The sequence below is a fragment of the Nomascus leucogenys genome, chromosome 15, assembly GCF_006542625.1.
Source record: "Nomascus leucogenys isolate Asia chromosome 15, Asia_NLE_v1, whole genome shotgun sequence".
Classification (NCBI taxonomy): Eukaryota; Metazoa; Chordata; class Mammalia; order Primates; family Hylobatidae; genus Nomascus; species Nomascus leucogenys.
In genome coordinates, this window is record NC_044395.1 from 67,043,475 (window position 1) to 67,052,630 (window position 9,156).

General features: G+C 37.3%; 1 pseudogene; it reads right to left on the minus strand.

Moving 5' to 3' along the window:
• Nucleotides 1–6,002: 6,002 nt before the first annotated feature.
• LOC100594984 lies at nucleotides 6,003–6,973 on the minus strand (annotated as a pseudogene).
• Nucleotides 6,974–9,156: the final 2,183 nt, after the last annotated feature.

The window sequence follows — 9,156 nt, forward strand, 5'->3', positions numbered from 1 at the left end:
AAAACATTAAACAAATGAAACAAGCATCTCCTCTGACAAAAATGAAATAAAACTAGAAATCATTAACACAAGGAATTTTGGAAAGTATAAAGGCACAAAGATATTAAACAATATATTCTTGAACAACCAGTGGATCAATGAAGAGATTAAGAAGGAACATAAAAATTTTCTTGAAACAAATGATAGTGGAAATACAACTTACCAAAACCTATGGCATATGGCAAAAGCAGTACTAACAGAGAAGCTTATAGCTAAAAGTGCCTACATAAAAAAAGAAGAAAGACTTCAAATAAACAACTTAATGATGCATCTTAAAGAATTAGAAAAGCAAGAGCAAGCCAAACCCCAAATTAGCAGAAGAAAAGGAATAATAAAGATCAGAGCAGAATTACATGAATTTGAAATTAAGAAAATACAAAAGATCAATGAAACAAAAAGTTTATTTTTTGAAAACATAAACAAAATTGACAAACCTTTAGCCAGACTAAATAAGATAAAAGAGAGAAGGTCCAAATAAATAAAATCAGACATGAAAAAGGACATATTATAAAAACTGATACTGCAGAAATTCAAAGGATCATTAGTGGCTACTATAAGTAACTACATGCCAATAAATTAGAAAATCTAGAAGAAATGAATAAATTCCTAAACATATACAACCTGCCAAGATTGAACCATTAAGTGATTCAAAACATGAACAGGCCAATAACAAGTAACAAAATTGAAGCCATAGTAAAAAAAGGCTTCCAGAATTAAAAAAAAAAAAAAAGAAATCTTGGGACCTTATGGCTTCACTGTTGAATTCTAGCAAACATTTAAAGAAAAAACAATACCAATTCTACTCAAATTATTCTGAAAAATAGAGGAAGAGGGAATACTTCCAAACTCATTCTATGAAGCCAGTATTACCTTTGTGCCAAAACCAAAGACATATCAAAAAGAAAACTATAGGTCAATATCATTGATGAATACTGATGCAAAAATCCTCAACAAAATACTAGCATACTGAATTCAACAGCACATTGAAAAGATCATTCATCAAGACCAAGTGGGATTTATCCCAGGGATGCCAAGATGGTTCAACATATGCAAATCCATCAATGTGATACATTATATCAACAGAATGAAGGACAAAAGAAACATAATCATTTCAATTGATGCTTAAAAAGTATTTGATAAAATTCAACATCTCTTCATGATAAAAACCCTCAAGAAACTGGGGATAAAAGGAACATACCTCATGCCGTATACAATGGACTCACAGATAATATTATACCGAATGGGGAAAAACTAAAAGCCTTTCTTCTAAGATCTGTAACATGACAAGAATACCCATTTTCTCTAGTGTTATTCAACATAATACTGGGAATCCTAACAAGAGCAATCAGATAAGAGAAAAAATAAAGGGCATATACATTGGAAAAAAAAGAAGTCAAATTATCCTTGTTTGCAGATATATGATATGATTTTATATTTGGAAAAACCTAAAGATTCCACAGAAAAATTATTCAAACTGATAAACAATTCAGTAAAGGTTCAGGATACAATATTGACATACAATAATCAGTAGCATTTCTATATGCCTCCAGTAAACAATCTCAAGGAAAAATCAGGAAAGCAATGTCATTTATAATAGCTACAGATAAAATACAATACCTAGGAATTAACCAAAGAATTAGAGGAGCTCTACAATGAAAACTATAAAACACTGATGAAAGAAATTGAAGAGGGCACACCAAAAAATGGAAGGATATTCCATGTTCATGGATTGGAAGAACCACTATTGTTAAAATGTTCATACTACCCAAAACAATCTACAGATTCAATGCAATCTCTATCAAAATACCAATGACATTCTTCACAGAAATAGAAAAAAAATTTCTACGGAAGCACAAAAGATCCAGAATAGCCAAAGCTGTACTGAGCAAAGAGAACAAAACTGGAGGAATCATATTACCTGACTTTAAATTATACTACAGAGCTACAGTAACCAAAACGGCATGGCACTGGCATAAAAACAGATAGTTGCAGCAATGGAACAGAATAAAGAACCCAGAAACAAATCCATACATCTACCGTGAACTCACATTCAACAAAGGTGCCAAAAACATACACTGGGGAAAGGACATTCTCTTCAATAAATAGTGCTGGGAAAACTGGATATCCATATACAGAAGAATAAAACTAGACCCCTATCTCTTGCCATAAACAAAATTCAAATCCAAATGGATTAAAGACTTAAATCTAAGACCTCAAACTAGAAAACTACTAAAAGCAAACAATGGGAAAACTTTCCAGGATATGAGAGTAGGCAAAGATTTCTTGAGTTTTATTCCAAAAGCCCAAGCAACCAAAGCAAAAATGGACAAATGAGATCACATCAAGTTAAAAAGCTTCTGCACAGCAAAGGAAACAACAAAGTGAAGAGACAACCCAAAGAATAAGAGAAAATATTTGCAAACTCTGTATCTGATGAGGGATTAGTAACTAAAACATATAAGAAGCTCAAACAACTCCATTAAAAAAATCTAATAATGTGACCAAAAAATGGGCAAAATATCTGAATAGACATTTCTCAAAAGAAAATATACCAATGGCAAACAAGTATATGAAAAGGTGCTCAACATTATTGATCATCAGAGAAATGCAAATCAAAACTACAATGAGATAACATTTCACCCCAGTTAAAATGGCTTTTATCCAAGACAGGCAATATCAAATGCTGGAGACAATGTGGAGAAAAGAGAACCCTCATACACTGTTGGCAGGGACATAAATTAGTACAACCACTATGGAGAACAGTTTGGAGATTCCTCAAAAAACTGAAAATAGAGCTACTATAGGATCCAGCAATCCCATTCCTATATATACCCAAAAGAAAGAAAATCAGTATATTGAAGAGATATCTGCACACTCATTATCTGCAGCCCTATTCACAATAGCCAAGATTTGGAAGCAACCTAAGTGTCCATCAACAGGTGAATGGATATAGGAAATGTGGTACATATACACAATGGAGTACTAGTAAGCCATAAAAAAATGAGATCCTGTCATTTGCAATAGCATGGATGAAACTGGAGTTCATTATGTTAAGTGAAATAAGCCCACCACAGAAGGACAAACTTAGCATGTTCTCATGTGGGAGCTAAAAATTAAAACTCATAGAGATAGAGAGAAGGATGGTTACCAGAGGCTGGGGACAGTTAATGGGTACAAAAAAAAAATAGAATGAATGAATAAGACCTAGTATATGCTAGCAAAACAGGGTGACTATAGTCAGTAATAATTTAATTGCACATTTTAAAATAACTAAAAGTATAATTGGGCCAGTCTCAGTGGCTCATGCCTGTAATCCTAGCACTTTGGGAGGCCGAGGCGGGTGGATTGCCTGAGCTCAGGAGTTCAAGACTGCCCTGGGCAACATGGTGAAACCCATCTCTATTGAAAATACAAAAACTTAGCCAGACATGGTGGCGGGTGCCTGTAGTTGCAGCTACCTGGGAGGCTGAGGCATGAGAATTACTTAACCTGGGAGGTAAAGGTTGCAGTGAGCTGAGATCGCACCACTGCACTCCAGCCTCAGTGATGGAGCAATACTCTGTCTCAAAAAGTAAATAAATAAAAGAGTACAATTGGATTGTTTGTCAAAATATAAATGCTTAAGGTGATTTAAATTTTTTTAATAAACATTAGCTGTTTATTGTAATATTGTTATCATTAATATTATCATGTTAATATTTTGTGTTATTATATAGTATGTTTTGTGATAGAGATGGAAAATAAGTTAGGACAAGATTATTAAATTAATGTTTAGCTTAGAACTTACTATGTAGTCCTGTGATTTCCAAACTATGTCTAATGGAACACTAGTTTATTTTACAGATGTAAATTTATATGCTTATCAAAATTATGCCAAAATTATGTGGACATCGATATAGATATCTACAGTCACAGAAGTGTCAGAAACACTGCTAACTTTAACTTTCTCTTGGACAGCCATGTGCATGACTCACAGAATATCAGCATTTTCCACAATTATTTGATCATGGAACTTTTTAATAAAACATTTATTTATATCTGATATCTACTGCTACAGAATATGCTGTGGAAAACTCTCTGTAATTAATGAAAAACCCTCCAAAGTATTTGACAGAAAGTGCCTTGATAAGCTCTGTCTTTTAGAAAATTTAATGTAGAGTCATTTCATAGTTTAGGCTAATGTGTAAAAGATTGAAAACATTGATCTCAGCTAAGAAAGTAATGCAATATCTGAAATGAAAGATGAGAAAAGTCCTAAGTAATTAGTATAGGCAGTGTTGAAAAGACTAACGATACTAATAAGTATTAACAAAATATTTCTCAGAAACTATGAGCTAAAGATTATGTTAAGTATAGTCATAATGTTTATTTCATTTAATCTTCTAAATAACCCTGTGAAGGTAACCTATAAGGTACCCATTTTATAGATTTAAAAATTGAGGACTAAAAATGTTAAACGAACTGTGCAATTTCGCATAGCTAGAAAATGATGGTGACAAGACTTGAGTCCTGATATGAGTCCAAATACTATCCATATACTTATTTAGTGGTACGATCAATATAAATATCAACCAATAACTTTTTGAGTATCAGCCCTAAGAGGAGGAAGTTGAAAAAGGCTATAGGGTTTCCAGCTCGGTGAAGTTGATGGGATCATCATAATCTAGTTCCCAAGAAATAAAATGTAGGAAGAAAAGTGGAGTGGGAGTTCTACATCCTAGGAAGAATAACCAGTTAATAGGTGGATTTATGTGTCTAACACTCAAAAGAGAGTTTTAGGCTAGAGACAGGGATATGGGACTCATTAGTGTTGGTGGTGGCTAAAGAAATGAGTGTACATGACCTTTTCTGGAAAAGCATGAAAGAATGAGGGTTGAGACTGTGAATCCCAAGAGAGTACTCCAATTTTGCCAACCTGGCCATGAACAATGTACTATAATTCCTAATTCTGGGTCTGGTCAAAAACTAGATATAAGAGAGAGTCAAGAGTACCCTGTTTCCTCCTACTTTGTCTTTTCCCTGGTCCCTGAGTTACAGCAGAGAGAAGTACTGCAAATCAGCAGTTGATTTGGCTCAATTATGCCAAACTGCCTTCATGAGGAGTTGATTTACTAATCACTAGTTGTGTGAACTAATTTAGCTGGTCATTTCAGTGTACCACAGAGATGCCTGTTCTGACCTCAAGGAGATAATTGTGCTCCCATTCATTTTTCAAAAATGTAGTATGCGTCAGGCATATTGTAATGCATTGGGGATACAAATATGAATAATATACACTCTTCTGATTTCAAGGAGTTTGCAGTCAATTGCGGGTACAAATAAATGAACAACTCATTACACTACAATTTATTATGCACATTTGGAGATTTGTACAAGATACACTAGACATGCAAAGATAGGACCCTTGGCTTGCCTGGAGAAATTAGAAAAGACTTCTCAGGGAAGGCAGTTCTTGAACTAAAATTTGAAGGAGAGGAAGTTTTTCCAGATGACCAAAGGTCATCCATGGCTCTTCCTCAAACTCACCTGCCATTGTGGTAGTGGGTGGCAGGCCACTTGATTCTGTACAAATAATCAATGTACATTTGGGATTTAAAAAAAAATTAAAACCCCTTAAAATGGTAAATATAAAATTATTTTTATCCACTTCTTTATAACCTCATTTCATGTGGTGTTCAGATCCTTGTGCTTCTGGTATCTATCCAGTCTACTGAGGGTACCAAAGCCTCATATCAAAGGCATGTACGTTTAGTCATTATTTCTGGGTTGTACGGAGGAATGTGTAAAGAGGTTAGAGAAAACAAATAAGAGAAGAAGGAAGAATTATGAGAAAAAAAAGAAAAGTGGGGGGATGAGGATGAAATAGAAAGAAGAGGAAGAAAAGCCTTCTCAGTCCAGGAAATCTCTGCATTTCACTTCTAGCTTCCTTGAGGGAGCTGGACATGAAGATTCATGAGGATCCATCAGCCCAGAGGGGAGGAACATCACCAAGTCTTGATGTCAAAGAACCGGGGTGGGCTACACCCTCACGTATGTGCTTAGTCTTCACACCATAGACAATGCGGTTCAGCATCAGTGGCACCACCACATAATGACTGGCCAGCAAGATATGGACATGTTGAGGAATATTACGCCCAAAATGGTGGGTCAATAAGGTAAAGAAGGATGGAACATAAAACATAAGGATGACACAGAGGTGGGAGCCACAAGTGCTGAGGGCCTTGTGCCGAGCATCCTGGGAAGGCAAACGAAACACTGCTCGGAGGATCAGTGAGTAAGACACAGTGATGAGGATCACATCCAAGATGACCATGACAATGGGCACTGAGAAGCCATACCAGATGTTAACAGTGATGTCAGCACAGGCTGAACGAGCCACTCCAATATGCTCACAGTAGGAATGAGGAACAATGTTGGTTCGGCAGAAGGGCAGCCACTTCAGCAAGAATATGACAGGGAAGATGATGCAGAAGCTTCAGGAGATGATGGCCAGAGCAATCCTTCCCAGAACAGGCCATGTTAGCACAGTTGTATATCTCAGTGGGGCACAAATGGCCACAAAGTGGTCAAAGGCCATGGCTAACAGAATAGCTGACTCCCCCACAAACATCATATGGACAAAGAAGACTTGGGTGACACAGGCATCAAAAGCAATGTTATGTGCATGGAGCCAAAAGATGGCTAGGGCCTTGGGCACAGTGGTGGTAGACAGCAGGATGTCCGTGACGGCCAGCATGGAGAGGAAGAAATACATGGGCTCATGAAGGTTATGTTCCATGACAATAACCACTGTCAGGATGCTGTTTCCCAGGACTGCAGTGATGTAAATGAGGCAAAGAGGTATTGACAGCCAAATGTGATAAGCCTCCAACCCAGGGATGCCAAGTAGGACAAAAACTGCAGGATGGAAGATGATAACGTTGGTGTGACTCATGATGCACTTTATGGTCCTCTCTATAATGACTTAGAAGCTGATGAGTCTGCTGAAAGTGATAGAAACAGAAAGCACTCCTGAATATGTATAAATATCATAAAAGACAGCATGGGTTTCTAAATTGCTGGACTCTCCAGCGGCAAGTACTCCCAGAGAATGTTCACTTGGTGTAGGAATGGCTTCTGGCTCATGGTGCTTCCTTTGCAGATAGAGCTTCTGTGGCAATAATGCTTCAAGTATGAACAGAAGTGGCAGCACCTGCCTCCAACCACCCTGCCCCCAGAGTTTGGCCTCACCCTCCCTTTCTGACCTCATTCTACTATTTCCACACAAGCAGCATTTTCCACCTACCTGTGTTGTACTTGTCCCTTTCCCCAAGATTTTGTTCTGCATTTACCTTTAATTTCCTTCCCCTTCTACTTCTGTTTAACAAAATTGTAACCTTAAAATAACTCCTTAAGACATAGCACTTTGTAATGGTCTGTGTTCATAGCAATATATCTCCTTCCCAAAAAACTAATAACTAAACTATATTTTAACTTGGTTATATTTAATCCTATTAAGTTTATCTGGCTGTTGCCTTGAACATTTCACAGGACACTTGCACTTCTGGCCCCTTGTGCAAGGAAGTAGAGTATCAAGTGGGAATCCAGAGGAAGCCTAGAGGGGTACATTTCTCCACTCTGATCCAGATTCATATCTTCCCTAATGCAGTGAGCAATGGGGCAGCCAATGAAGCTGAGACAGGCAATTTTCATCACCGGCTCCTCATGGACTTCTCATGCTCCTCCCCGAATAGTTCTATACAGGAGCCTCTTGGTTGTGTCTGGGCTTCCTTATCTGTAGAAGTCCCCCAGGAAAACGATTCTGAGCAAAAGAAATCAATATATTGCCCACCTGTAACCCCTGCTGACTCCACTAATACTGCCGTTCTTCCCACCCCACTGTTCCCTAACCCTCAGAAAGAACCATGTTTCCCTGCTGCCAAAAAGGATTAAGTATAGAGCCCTTCTTGGCTCTCCTGCCACTCAGGTAATATTTGTTTCCTTCTAAAGTTCTGAACTATCTGTCAGCTATTAGGACTAGGGAAAGAGTGTATGATTAAGAATCTAGAAGGGAACATGAAGAAAAGGGACCACAGAGACAGTAAAGAGAGAATCAGAACTATAAACGTACCAAATAAACACTAGATTGATCTTCTGATAATGGTATTCAGAGGGCCCCAAAGAAGAGATGCAAAGGAATAAAATCCTCAGTTTATTAGTCCATCCCTCTGCCTCTATGCAAATGAACTTGCTCAGAGCACGGTGGGCTGTGGGGAGGGAGCAATGGGACTCCAGATGGATACAAGGAAGGGAATAGAGCCAGATCTAGACAAGTAAAGGCCACAGGCAGGCTAATAATTTGATATCATTCAAGCCAGTATATTTTAAATATTGGGGCCAGGCCCAGTGTCTCATGCGTATAATCCCAGAAGTTTGGGAGGCCAAAATGGGAGGATCGCTTGAGGCCAGGTATTCAAGACCTGCCTAGGTAACATAGCAAGACCCTGTCGCTACAAAACAATTTAAAAATTAGCCGGGAATGGTGGCACGCACCTGTAGTCCCAGCTACTTGGAGGCGGAGGCAGGAGGATCTCTTGAGCCCAGGAGTTTGGCGCTGCAGTGAGTGAGCTATGATGGCACCACTGCACTCCAGCCTAGGTGACTGAGCAAGACTCTGTCTCTTTAAAGTATATATATACGTGTATATATATACATATATACACATATATTTTTATATGTGTATATATATACATATATATACGTGTATATATATACATATATACACATATATTTTTATATGTGTATATATAAAATACATATTATGTGTACACATATATGTATATATATGTGCTTGTGTATATATATATATGTTCAACTTCTACTTAGAAGAGAGGCTGAGCTTTGCTGGAATGAGCACAGAGAAGAAGTCATTAGTAGCATTGCTCTGGCTCTATTTTAAAGTATTGAACTCAAATTTATACAAGCAAAAGCCCCAGCAAAAAACACATTCATTTTCCTTAGGAGGAAATTTATTGGACATTTATTTTCTCACAACTTTCCCAACCCCTCCAGTTATTAACATATTCCTTCTCAATAAAACAGTAAGACACCTGATATATGTCCTCATCAAAACAACTC